The sequence below is a fragment of the Corythoichthys intestinalis genome, chromosome 18, assembly GCF_030265065.1.
Source record: "Corythoichthys intestinalis isolate RoL2023-P3 chromosome 18, ASM3026506v1, whole genome shotgun sequence".
NCBI lineage: Eukaryota > Metazoa > Chordata > Actinopteri > Syngnathiformes > Syngnathidae > Corythoichthys > Corythoichthys intestinalis.
Genome location: NC_080412.1, coordinates 46,797,654 through 46,810,649, shown reverse-complemented (window position 1 = coordinate 46,810,649; position 12,996 = coordinate 46,797,654).

The window sequence follows — 12,996 nt, the reverse complement described above, 5'->3', positions numbered from 1 at the left end:
TCTAGTATTGATTTTGTGTAAGAAGGCCATTTGTAAGTACAGATCGTAAACAACGCTTGATTTATAAAACAATAACAGAAAAATACAAAGACCAATAATACCATATTTTTCGGACTATAAGTCACACTTTTTTTCATAGTTTGGCTGGGGGTGCGACTTATGTGTGAAATTATTAACACATTATTATATGATTTCACATATTATTTTGGTGTTTTGGAGTGACACTGATGGTTTGGTAAACTTGTTAGCATGTTCTTTATGCTATAGTTATCTGAATAACTCTTATAGCTATGTTACATTTACATACCAGCCACGTTCGTATTTCGTTGTTTGTGCACTTATTCAGCATGTTGTTCTCTATTGTATTTTTATTTTAAATTGCCTTTCAAGATGACATATCTGTTTTATGTGTTGGATTTTATCAAGTAAATTTCCCCCAAAAATGTGATTTACACTCCAGTGCGACTTATATATGTTTTTTTTCCTCTTCGTTAGGCATTTTATGGCTGGTGCGACTCATACTCAGGTGCAACTTATAGTCTGAAAAATACGGTAATCATTCCAAAGATATTTCTGAAGCAGTACAGTTTGTAATGTTTATGAAAGTGACAATGCAAAGAGTCCATCCATTCCAGACCCTCTTTGAAAGGTCGGATCTATTAAAATGCATACATTACGGCGTATCAGTGGAGCGTGTAAAGCCATCCCCCTATGGAAATGTTGGTTTACTCTTCCTCATGGGGTCTGTACAATGGTTGCATGTGTGACCAATGTCCTCTGGGCCTGAAGGACAAAGACACCCCGCCGGGGGGAAATGTTGCAGCAGGCGCTAATGTTCAACTTTTCAAAGGGACGCATGATGTTTGAATCTTGGACAGAGAAAGAGAGAACTCACAGCTGCTTTTTATTGAAAATGAATGTTTGGGTTTAGGGTTAGCAATTCACTATTATATAGATGAAATGTTTTAGGACCACAATTGTCAAAAACATTAAAACAAATTCCTTGGTATATATATATATATATATATTTTTTTTTAGGTGAATTGTAATTTCTTGTGTTGAATGTTGACGTAATATCAATCGGTAGACCTAGAACCGAATCGAAACTGAATAGTGGCAGACTTAGTAGTATAGGCAAATATCGTATCTGTGTCTGATAGTGTATCATGTGGGTGAATCTCATGAAAGCGATGCATTACGGTAATGAAGGACACTTACCAGAGCTAGCTTATTATGCTATTTTAAGCTTTATATTAGGGCTGTCAAATGTATCGCCTTAACGGGCGGTAATTAATTTAATTTAATTAATCAGGTTAAAATATTGAACGCATTTAACGCATGTGCTGAACGACCCACTCATGCATTGCCGCAAACAAAATACAAAGGCGCCGTTTTATGTATACTGAGAGCTAAGAGACAGAGACAACCCAATGGAGTGGACACAGGCATTCATTGGGGCCGCGCTATTTGTTGGCATAAGATTTGGCATCTCTTCCTCAACAATAACAACTATTGTGATGAGCGACGTGGGGAAGAATGACAGGAGATGATCATTTCCTTAACACCCTGTATAGAACACAACGCAGAAAAGATATACCATTTGCCGCCACCACTGACAGTCATGGTTGCCCAACTTCCCATCACGCATTTGGGCGGAACAGTTAAGTTGCTTCAGTATCATTTACTGAAACATCAACAAAAGTAATATTCCTATCTCTCAAAAAAATAATGTTCACAAAAAGAAAATTGCTCAATGCAAAGAGAACTGGCATTCCCAATCAAAATAGCTATACAAAATAATACTTTGGTCAAACTCTATTCAAACATTTCGTTTAGCTCAACAAATACACTAGATGGCAATATTTAGTCACAATATACAAACTATCAGAGGTCTCGTACGTTGTGAAGTCAACACTCAAATGAACGTAAGGTACAATGAACCCAGAAACTACGGCTTCAGTTGAGGGGCAAAACGAACTCGTTGGCTAGATCTCTAATTAATCTAAAACTCGCCATTGACACCTTGTGGTGTATTTCAATCACCACCTTCCACAATGGCGAACTATTAGTTTATTTGATTGAAAAGTTTACAAATTTTACTAAAACGAAAAAATACAGCAGGGTTTTAATATAAAATTACTGTAACTTGTACTCACATTGATCTTTTAAGAATTACAAGTCTTTCTATCCGTGGATCCCTTTCACAGAAAGAATGTTAATAATGTTAATGCCATCTTGTGGATTTATCGTTATAATAAACAAATACAGTATTTATGTACAATATGTTGAATGTATATATCCGTCGTGTGTCTTATCTTTCCATTCCAACAATAATTTATGGAAAAATATGGCATATTTTAGAGATGGTTTGAATTTCGATTAATTACGATTAATAAATTTTTAAGCTGTGAATAACTTGATTAAACATTTTAAGCGTTTGACAGCCCTACTTTATGCTTTTTATTCATTTTTGATTTTATTTCTATTTACAATTTCGTTTTTTTTTTTGTTTTTACTCTCTTGATGATTTAATGCAGTTTTATGTATCATTTGATTTCCTGTTTCAACTGTTTTTTGTGTGCTTTTATATACCATTTTCTAGTTTTATTTCTATTTCCAGTTTCAATTGTCTTTGTTTTCAACTTCCTGGAAGATTTCATGTGATTTTTACGTATCATTTGATCTTTTTGTGGATCTCCATGTGATGTAAAGAACTTTGAATTTGCCTTGTGTTGAACTGTGCTATACAAATAAATTTGCATCGCCTTAAAGTCAGGTCAGGTGCGCCTTATAGTGCAAAAATTACGGTATATCCCTAAAATATTTAGTTAGCTTCATAAGAATCACCCATATGATGATTTAAATCCTTAATCTCTATCGAAACGAATGGAAGTTTTGTGTTGTTTTTGCACAATCCTAGTAAGTGAACCTGCTTGACTATTTAAGATGAGTGCTGTGAAAAGGTCATTAAAACACCAAAGCAAGAGAATTTGTGTCATGTGTTATTATATCATCTTTTGGGCCCCAAAGCAATATCCAATTTCACAGGTTTCTACTGATATCTCGGTATCGCTGTTACAAAACCGCAAACATTGTCACATGTTGTCATTTTCCATTACGGGCACGAAGTGTCAACGTCCAAGTCAATAATACTCGACTCCGCCGATGCTGGCGTCGCCAGAAATTTAAATCCATTGTCTTTATAATCTCTAAAAATGTAGCGCGAGTGATACGGCGATTAAAGTGGTAACAAGCGTATCTGCCTTGACTTTTGTGAGCAAATGACTTGTCAATAGCTATAACACGCTCTTACATCTTGTCAGCCCTCGGCCTTGCGGACGGAGAGGAGAGAGAAAGTAGGTGGGGAACCCTTAAGATTCTGTCTTCTTCAACTTTAATCAAAAGTACACTGACGTGTCGCGGCTCCCTCCCTCTCTGTCATAATAATGGGCCGCTAAAAATTCAGGAGGCAGGCTCCACATCAATCACTCGCCAGATTTGAGTCCAATGCAATAAATATGTAAATGAGGGGAAGCCAATGTCTCGTAGCTTTGAGATCAGCACGAGAAAGGGGGGGGCGCGCTGTGTGTGCGTGTGTGTGGTGGGGTACTGTATTAATTGCCCGTGGCCAGAGGAATCCTATTACTGTGGGCATTGATTATAAAATTGTATGTGTGAGTGATTTTCATGCAGAAAGTGGACTAGCAAGCCTGGAGCCAAAAGTAAAGAAAGGGTCAAATTAGCAAATTGAACCAGATTGTTCAAGTGACTAAAAGGAAGCAGCAATGACAGAAAGGCCAAATCTAAATTCGCACAAGATGGAGATTAGAATAGTTTAAAAAGAGAGCCTGCCAAACTAGAAAAGGAAATGGAAAATGCCGCCGTTCCGTCTTAACGACTGTCATTCAAGTTTGAAAATATGCTTTCAAGTCACAGTTCAATATTAAGCATTCTTCACACAGTAGACAAAACGGTGTGTTTTGTGTTTGTCTTGGACACACGTTGTGGACTCACGATACCATACAATTTGCGATTCACGATAACTATGATCTCACGATGTGGCGATACAACAATTATGAGGAAATCATTTTAGGATATTCAACTAAACAACAAATAAACAGAAATATGAACTATTTTCATCCTGCTGTAATTTGGAATGTGTTTATCACTAGTAGGCCTGTCGCGATAACAAATTTTATTGGGCGATATATTGTCTCAGAAATTATTGCCAGTATGCGATATTATTAGGGCTGTCAACATTATTGCGTTAACGGGGGGTAATTAATTCAATTAATCACGTTAAAATATTTGATACATTTAACGCACATGCCCCGCTCAAACAGATTAAAATGACAGCACAGTGTAATGTCCACTTGTTACTTGTGTTTTTTGGTGTTTTGTCTCCGTCTGCTGGCGCTTGGGTACGACTGATTTATTGACATCAACAATGGCGAGCTAATAGTTTATTTTATGATCGAAAATTTTACAAATTTTGTTAAAACGAAAACATTAAGAGGGGTTTTAATTAGGGCTGTCAAACGATTCAAATTTTTAATCTAGTTAATTCCAGCTTAGAAATTAATTAATCGTAATTAAGCGCAATTCAAACCATCTATAAAACATGCCATATTTTTCTGTAAATTATTGTTGGTATGGAAAGATAAGACACAAGACGGATATATACATTCAACATACGGTACATAAGTACTGTATTTGTTTATTATAACAATAAATCAACAAGATGGCATTAACATTATTAACATTCTGTTAAAGTGATCCATATATTAAAACCCCTCTTAATGTTTTCGTTTTAATAAAGTTTGTAAAATTTTCAATCAAAAAATAAACTAGTAGCTCGCCATTGTTGATGTCAATAATTACACCATGCTCACTCATTGTGCTAAAGCCCATAAAATCATTTGGACCCAAGTACCAACAGAAGGCGCCAAACACCAAAAAGCAATTAACAAGCGGACATTACACTGCTGTCATTTTAATCAGTTTGAGTGAGGCATGTGCGTTAATTGCGTCAAATATTTTAACGTGATTCATTTAAAAAATTTATTACCACCCGTTAACGCGATAATTTTGACAGTCCTAGTTTTAATATAAAATTTCGAAAACTTGTACTAACAATTATCTTTTAATAACTACAAGTCTTTCTATCCATGGATCGCTTTAACAGAATGTTAATAATGTTCATGCCATCTTGTTGAGTTATTGTTATAATAAACAAATACAGTACTTATGTACCGTATGTTGAATGTACCGTATTTTTCGGACTATAAGCCGCACCTGAGTATAAGTCGCACCAGCCATAAAATGCCCAACGAAGAGGAAAAAAAACATGTCTCACTGGAGTATAAGTCGCATTTTGGGGGGAAATTTACTTGATAAAAATCCAACACATAAAACAGATATGTTATCTTTAAAGGCAAAAAAACAACAAAAATACAATAGAGAACAACATGCTGAATAAGTGTACAGTATAATAATGTTATATGATGCATGAACAACGAAATGCTAACGTGGCCAATATGTTAATGTAACATAGCTATTAAGAGTTTTAAGATAGCATGTTCTTTATGCCATAGTTAACAAGTTTACCAAACCATCAGTGTCACTCCAAAACACTAAAATAGCACGTGAAATGATATAATAATGTATTAATAATTTCACACAGAAGTCGCTCCTGAGTATTAGTCGCACCCCCAGCCAAACTATGAAAAAAAACCCGACTTATTGTCCGAAAAATATGGTATGTATCCGTCTTGTGTCGGATCTTTCCATTCCAACAATAATTTACAGAAAAATATGGCATTTTTTAGAGATGGTTTGAATTGCGTTTAATTACGATTAATTAATTTTTAAGCTGTGATTAACTCGATTAAAAATTGTATTCGTTTAACAGCCCTAGTACTAATGCTTTTACGTTATTTCTGCTTACTCAATAAATGATCAAAAGAGTGTATGGCGAGAAATCCATCAATGCCGAGTGACGATCCCTATTCAGAAGGATGTCAAAAAAACGGAAAAATAGCAGCAATGCTACCATCGCAATTTCTCCAGAAATTCAATTCAAATGACCTTGCTTAATATTCCTGAAATATGGATAGAAAAGTACGTACACAAAGCTTCATTGTTTCCCAAAAATATCAAGGAGTAACAGAGCAAAGCAAAAGTTACAAAGCAGGATAAACTAGCGGTATTGTGCAAATATAAAGCTCAAGGTTTATCCCACTGTTACTTCTAAACACAGTCTGCTTGGTGTAAATTGATTTGCTGGTCTGGTGTTTGACTTGCAAATCTCTCTCTTAATCAAGGCATTTTGCTCAGATAAACAGGGATTAGCTTGATTAACAGCGTAGCTTAATCTCCTACCGGGGAATAGAGCGATAGATGGCTTTCCATTGTGCTTAATTCACAGAAAAGTCCAAATCATTTGAATAACATCCGTATACAGTATTAGCTGTTTTTATTGCTGTCTGTAGCACTCCTACTATAGAATAATGTCTGCCAATTTATTATTCAATGACACTTTGCCATTGTTTTCCTACTGAGCAAGATGGACGTTCTCTCGTCGTACGTTCCGCAACAAAGAAAATGACACTGATCAGCAAAAAAGACGGAATTTGCGTGCAGACAAATCAATATACATATCGGCGTATTGCATACACTCAGCTGGAACTACACATTACTTCAGGATATAATGCAATCATAATTGACCAATGGCAATACGACACAATTTATATAATGAATCATATCTGATTTGTCAAATTTTGCATGTGGCGAAATGCACGTCTGTCAGGGGCAATTTTGATATGCACAAAGTGTGTGTGGTGGGGGAATATAACCGTCATATTTCTACTAATTAAAAAGTGTATGGTTAAATTTCTCATCTTCCGATGGCTTCCGATGGCTTTTATCCATAATTTGAATTGAAATCAGGGGTTAAGTGGTGTAAATATGTTGAACAATATGTGATGCAAATGTTTAAAAAAATATATATGGCGGAAAACACTCAGGTGACTTGAAGTTCCGCTCTGACACCCTTCTGTGTTAGGACAAACCCCTAATAAAAAGAGTAGGGAGGGTTTCTTCTTTAGATCAATTTTGGTGACTATACAGCGTAATCTAGCATTTCTCTGTCTAGTCCCTCCTTGCTCTCCTTGGCCAAGAAAAGTGAGTGTCTTCTCTCCTTATTTTTGGGTAATTTTACAAATGTCTACCTAAGGGTCTATTTTTGAACTTGACATCAAATTTGCCCAGTTTTCAAAATTGTCCGATATGCATGTGTGATACATCATTGGAAAGCTTAAAATCTCCATTTTCTGGAGGAAGAAACATTTTGAACAGGAGGGCATTAAAAAAAAAAAAAAAATTAAAACAGCAAAACCCTAACTGGATGCGAGAGCAGAATTAAAGATGCCACTATTTTAACAAAATATTATCGCGTACCTGCCTCTTTTCAATCCAAAAACTCATGTAGCATGTAGCATGTATCACCAAGTGTCAAGACACAGCTGTGAATGGCCACAGCTGGATTTTTGGGGAATTTTAAGGGTGAAACATGGTAATATAACAAGGGTCGCAATGCAGAAATCACAGACATCAAGGAATGGTCAAGATTTTCTTTTTCATATATTTACCCTTTTAAAGTTTTTTTTTTTTTTCCCCAATTTTCTTTGTTTGGGTCAATTATTTATCATCTAAAATATTGGGGAAAATGCGACAGAAAAAAAATACAATTAAGCGATAGTTATGAGGTAGATATGTGACTTTTTTACAGACGCCTTTAAAAGATTATTCACTTGCATATTTTAAAGTTTTTTTTTTAAACTAAATATTAGACATCAATCAATGATTCTAAGGTAAAATGACAGACATTTCAATTAATAAATGAGATTACTTACCTTCTTTTGATGGCTAGGTTGAAACCAAACCGGTTGCGCGACGTCTGTAAACGGGGTTTCAGGATAGAACGGACAAATTCAAAATAGTTCAGGGGCGTATCGCGCCATGAATCTGCTATGCAAGCATATAGACACATTGTTCTATTAAACACAACAGCTGTTTTGGTTTAAAATACAGCAGTTTATCTTAAAAAGGGGTGCAAGAGCAGAAACTCCTTTTTCAGCCTTGTCTGTGTTTTCCGTCATATATATCTTAGAGGACAAAAATGTAAAAATCGAAGTTTCCACGTGGGTGGAATATAGGTGTGAAACTATCTCGTCAACACTCCCCGGTTTATCCGTCGACTGGTCGGTTAAACGAATGCTAAAGGCAAGGCACTTGCTGCTAGTCACTGCCATCTCGCTTCTGTATGCGATATCGATCAGTGGGTGTGGTCAGGATTGGGACTTATTCGTTTATCCGATCACGTTTTTAAATTCGTTTTTCTCTCATGAATCTGTTTTCATTGTTAATTTGATACCAAATTGTTTTCAGAGTTCTATTTATTTTGGTTTTAGATTCCAGTAATTCTACATCTACTTGTCATTACTCTCATTATTTTTAATCATCGTAATAGGGGTTTCGAATTATGAGTTAACGTTTATGTGAATTTCTCTTTCATTTCAATTCGATTTTAAATTTTGTTTCCCCGAAACACTCACGTTTCTTGTCTTATCTTCGGTTCCCGAGGTTGGGGTTAGTGTAAGGGAAAGGGTGGGGGTTCTTATTTGATCCTCCCTCACCTTAGTGTGTCCCCTAATGGTTATGTTTAGACATTATTCCTCACAGTTTTAAGATTAGGGCTCATTCTCGATTTTCCCAGTTGTGCCCCCTACTGGTTGAGGTTAGGCATTACTCAGAATCCATTAGGTTTAAGGCCTCTTCCCCAAATTCCTACTCACAACCCCAAATCGGTTGGGTTTAGAAGTGTTCCCTGACGGTTGTGTTTAGAGCAGCGCCCCCTACTGGTTGGGTTTAGGCATTACTCGGAAGCCATCGAGTTTAGGGCCCGCGCCCCGAAGTCGCCTATAAGAACCCCTAGCGGTTGGGTTTAGAAGTCTACTACACTCCGGTTGGGTTTTAAAAGTGTACTGGTGAATTGTTACGTTGAGGGCAGCGCCCTCTGTTGGTTGGGTTTAGGGCAGGGGTGGTGGTGGTGGTGTTATATAGCGCTTTTCCACCTTTTCAAGGCGCTCAAAGCGAAAAGAGCCATATTGGACCAAAAAAAAAAAAAAAAAAAACCATGTCTGAAGCTGCAAAAAATTCAAAGCCTTAAATAAGTCTAATAATGAAGGCAACACATGCTGTATGTATCTTTATTAGCTATATTAGCCTACTATCAAAATGACTAAGTTAGCTAAAAATACATAGTGAGCCTTCATGATTTCATGTTTGTTTTCCCTGCAGTGCATCCAACGCACCACGTGACTATTCTATTTTATGATGCCACCTCGTTTAACTTCTTTACAATATTAATGGTTTCATTGCTTATTTCATTAAGCCCTTTGAGACAACATTTTTGTGATCTAGGGCTATAGACCCTACCCACCGACGTCACAAAATCACGTGCTCGCTGTATGGTTCCGCCCCCTTGTTCGTCATTTTGTGTCTGTATTATCAATGGTCTCAATTGATCGAGCAATTTATAATGCATTTCATGGAAGACCCGGTGCTTTCGGATGCCGTAAACTCACTTGATGCGTTGCATAAAAGGCGTTATGTGGAAAAGCTTCAGTTTATCCATTCGCCAGATCCATATTTGATGCCTAAATCGATGTTTTTCGACCCGCTGCCTCCGCCGTATTTGCCTGACATCTGCTAGCTACCCTGATATGTACAACTATCTTGTCCACACAAAATCAGCCTATTCTCACGAAAGTTTGAAAAACTAAGAGCTTGGAGGCTTATAAATACTTCGTTGCTGGTTGGGTGAAACAGGTCCTCGTCCACGAAAATTCGGCAGGAATCTATCTTGTGCTTGGAAAGGTGAGTTACGAAATTTTCAATTCAAAATCTTTTGTTATTGCTAACATCCACTGTCAAGTCTAATGTATTTCATGTCGTTTGTCAATGGAGTTAGGGCTTTTAATGTTTATATGGTTTAGCGATAGCACTCTCACTACATACATACGTGTATGTTGTCGGCGATTAGCCTAGCAATGATCTTAATTGTGGTTGTCAGCCCAAAACCCTCTAAATATATATTAAATGCATCTTACTAGATATAAAATGACTACTACATAATCTGTGGTAATCGTTTGGAGCCCAGTTTTCTCGTCGAATTGCAGCAGCCCATCTCGCTCTCTTCTCTCCGGGTCTCTCGGAATCCGGTAAAACTTCAAGTCTCTCTGTCTTCTCCGCCTATCTTCTCTGTTATTGCAACCGACCGCCACACACGCCTTCACCATTTTGATTATTAATGTTAACGAGCAGAAAAACACGTCTTAAATAGGAGGAATGTACGTAGCCGTAACAGGGAAACGATGTGTTGACGGACAATTAGGCGGCACCAGTCAGGAGGAAGGAGTTGTGACGTCACGTGGGTAGGGTCTATACAAATAAAATTGAATTGAATTGAATCATTGCTTTTATGAAATTAAAGAAATGCAATAAAGAAATCCAATTTTGATGTTATTTTTATTTTGAGGTTTCGAAAAACAACAAAATGAAACGTGCATAACATGCCCCTTATCTGTGGATGTCTGATTTTCTTTATTATCTCAGGTTTGTTTTTGAAGTCTGCAAATAGGTGTTCTGATATGTTGATGAATGTCTCCTTCATGTACTCACCATCTGTGAACTGTTTTCCACGCTTTACTAACTCCCGGGTTGCAACAAAACTTGCAGCAGTCGTGGAGTTTAGCGATGCAATCCACTTCTTACATTGATTTTTGCGCTCCTCTAAGTTCTTCAGAAGTAATGGAATCACGTTTTTTCTCTCACTCCCAACTGGGTACTCGGCTCCAAATGTAGCATGCCTTCCCTGGCAATGTAATTCCACATTACTCTTTTGACAACTTCTTGTCACAGGGTAAACATTCAGGCAATCCTTCCGTATTGGCAATGAATGCAAATGATTCAGTCCAAGAAGCGTTGATTCCTCTGTTCTCCTCAGTTATTTTTCTGTTTTCCCTTTCGGATCTATGGCCCATCACACAGCCGTTGGTTTGTTTACAATAGCCACCTGGCTGGCATCCCACCATACTGATAGAAACGTGTGTCGCCAGTTATGACGCAAATCTTCGTTGATGGAAATGTTGAAATTTAGTATTTTTTCTACACATTTTTACAGCACTGCAAACGTTAAGAATATTTGTGTGTTTTATCTTCCTACAGAAACCATATCAAAACAAAAAAATATACCCCCCCTCCTCTTTTTCTATTAACAAACATTTTTGAAAATGCTCCAGGGAGCCACTAGGGCAGCGCTAAAGAGCCGCATGCAGCTTTCAAAACACAGGTTGCCTGTTAATTTCTTGCCTTCTCAATTCTGATTTAGGAGGAATCTTCTCTTCAAAAGAGCTTTGCTCTTTAACATAATGGCGTTGCACATTTTCACTTTTTTATCAGAGCAACTGTCTTTAAGCATATTAAGCACCTAGGTACGGTACTTGCAGTTGGTAAAATGGACGCATATTTGTCAGTCCATTCCTCATTGAAACTGATTTTCGTTGTCCACTTTTATTCTCTTGGTCAACTTTGAGCATGACATTTTGTTAGATTTGGTCATCTACTGGTGGCATATAAACGAACAGATTGCATTGTGCCGGGTGCGACTCGTGTTTCACACTGCTGCGTTCTGTCCATCCTAGCTAGCAGCATGCAGGCTCTCTTAGCCATGTGCATCATATGTTAAATTATTATTTTTTTTATTGAAAAGTGCCATTTGCTCTGGGTCCGCAGAGAGGTGTGCCGTGGTCAAGTCGTGGACCGGGTTCCGCTAATTGAGAACCCCGGCTCTATTGTATGATTTTTTTGGACCCATTTTCTTTAGAACCCTTGATAAAACGTACTCTATTTACTAGAGCAGAGGCTGTGAATTTCAGATCCAATCAAGTCCCGATAGCCTGAAAACACAAGTGTACTATTTTACTCCACGGCGAATTCTCGCACATTTCGAACTGCATTACGAATGCGTTTGCGGTGCAACAATCTGGCGAAATACGAGCAAAAAGCCTTCTCGACACAACAAACGTTAGAGTATAAATGTACGTGTGCTCCATCGGACGGACGAGCGAACGATGGCTATGCCCCAGCTTGCTTTGCTGCAGTCATTTGCAGCCGTAGCAAGCTCCCCTTTTGACCTCATCTGGATTGCGAGAGCAACACATGGGAGGAGAAAATGAATCTTCAAAATGTCCCCTCGGTGCATGCTTCCCTGCAGTTTATGGTTTACAACCCTCTGGGCGTTCTGCTTCCCCTCCCCCCAACGGTGGTTACAGTCAGCAGTCTTTTGTGCGGACTTTAAGATATTGACTTTTGCCTTCAGACAATCAGGGATGCTTTAATGTGGCTGTCAGATCATATTTGCAGATGCAAACGTGTTTGTAGAGCAACGCTAAACTACGTAGGCATCGTTGGAGACATAAACAATACTATGCTCAGCAGTTTCTATTGATTGGGGTGATTGAATATTTCATTATGAATTGCCTGATATTATGTCATATCATAACACCTATTTATAGTATTTGTCACTATTGACATTTAGAGTCAGTATCTGTTTACACAGAACATGTTAGCAACCTGCAAAATTGCATGTTAGTTAATATGCGAGGACGGAAGTAAATAGTGATTCATAAATGAGACAAATGTAGGGACCAAGACTTCCATTTCTTTTATTTTCTAGAATATTTCTTCTATTTGTGATTTTTGAGCAGCAGCTGTTTGTACTTTTTTGAGGAACTTGACGCGATATAACCCATCTTGGTGTTAGCACATATGTCAGTAGCTACGTTCACATGGACATATTTATTCGGCCAAAGAGGAGGTTTTTAGAGACGAGTTCAGTTGTGTGTGTGTGTGTGTGTGTGGGGGGGGGGGGGG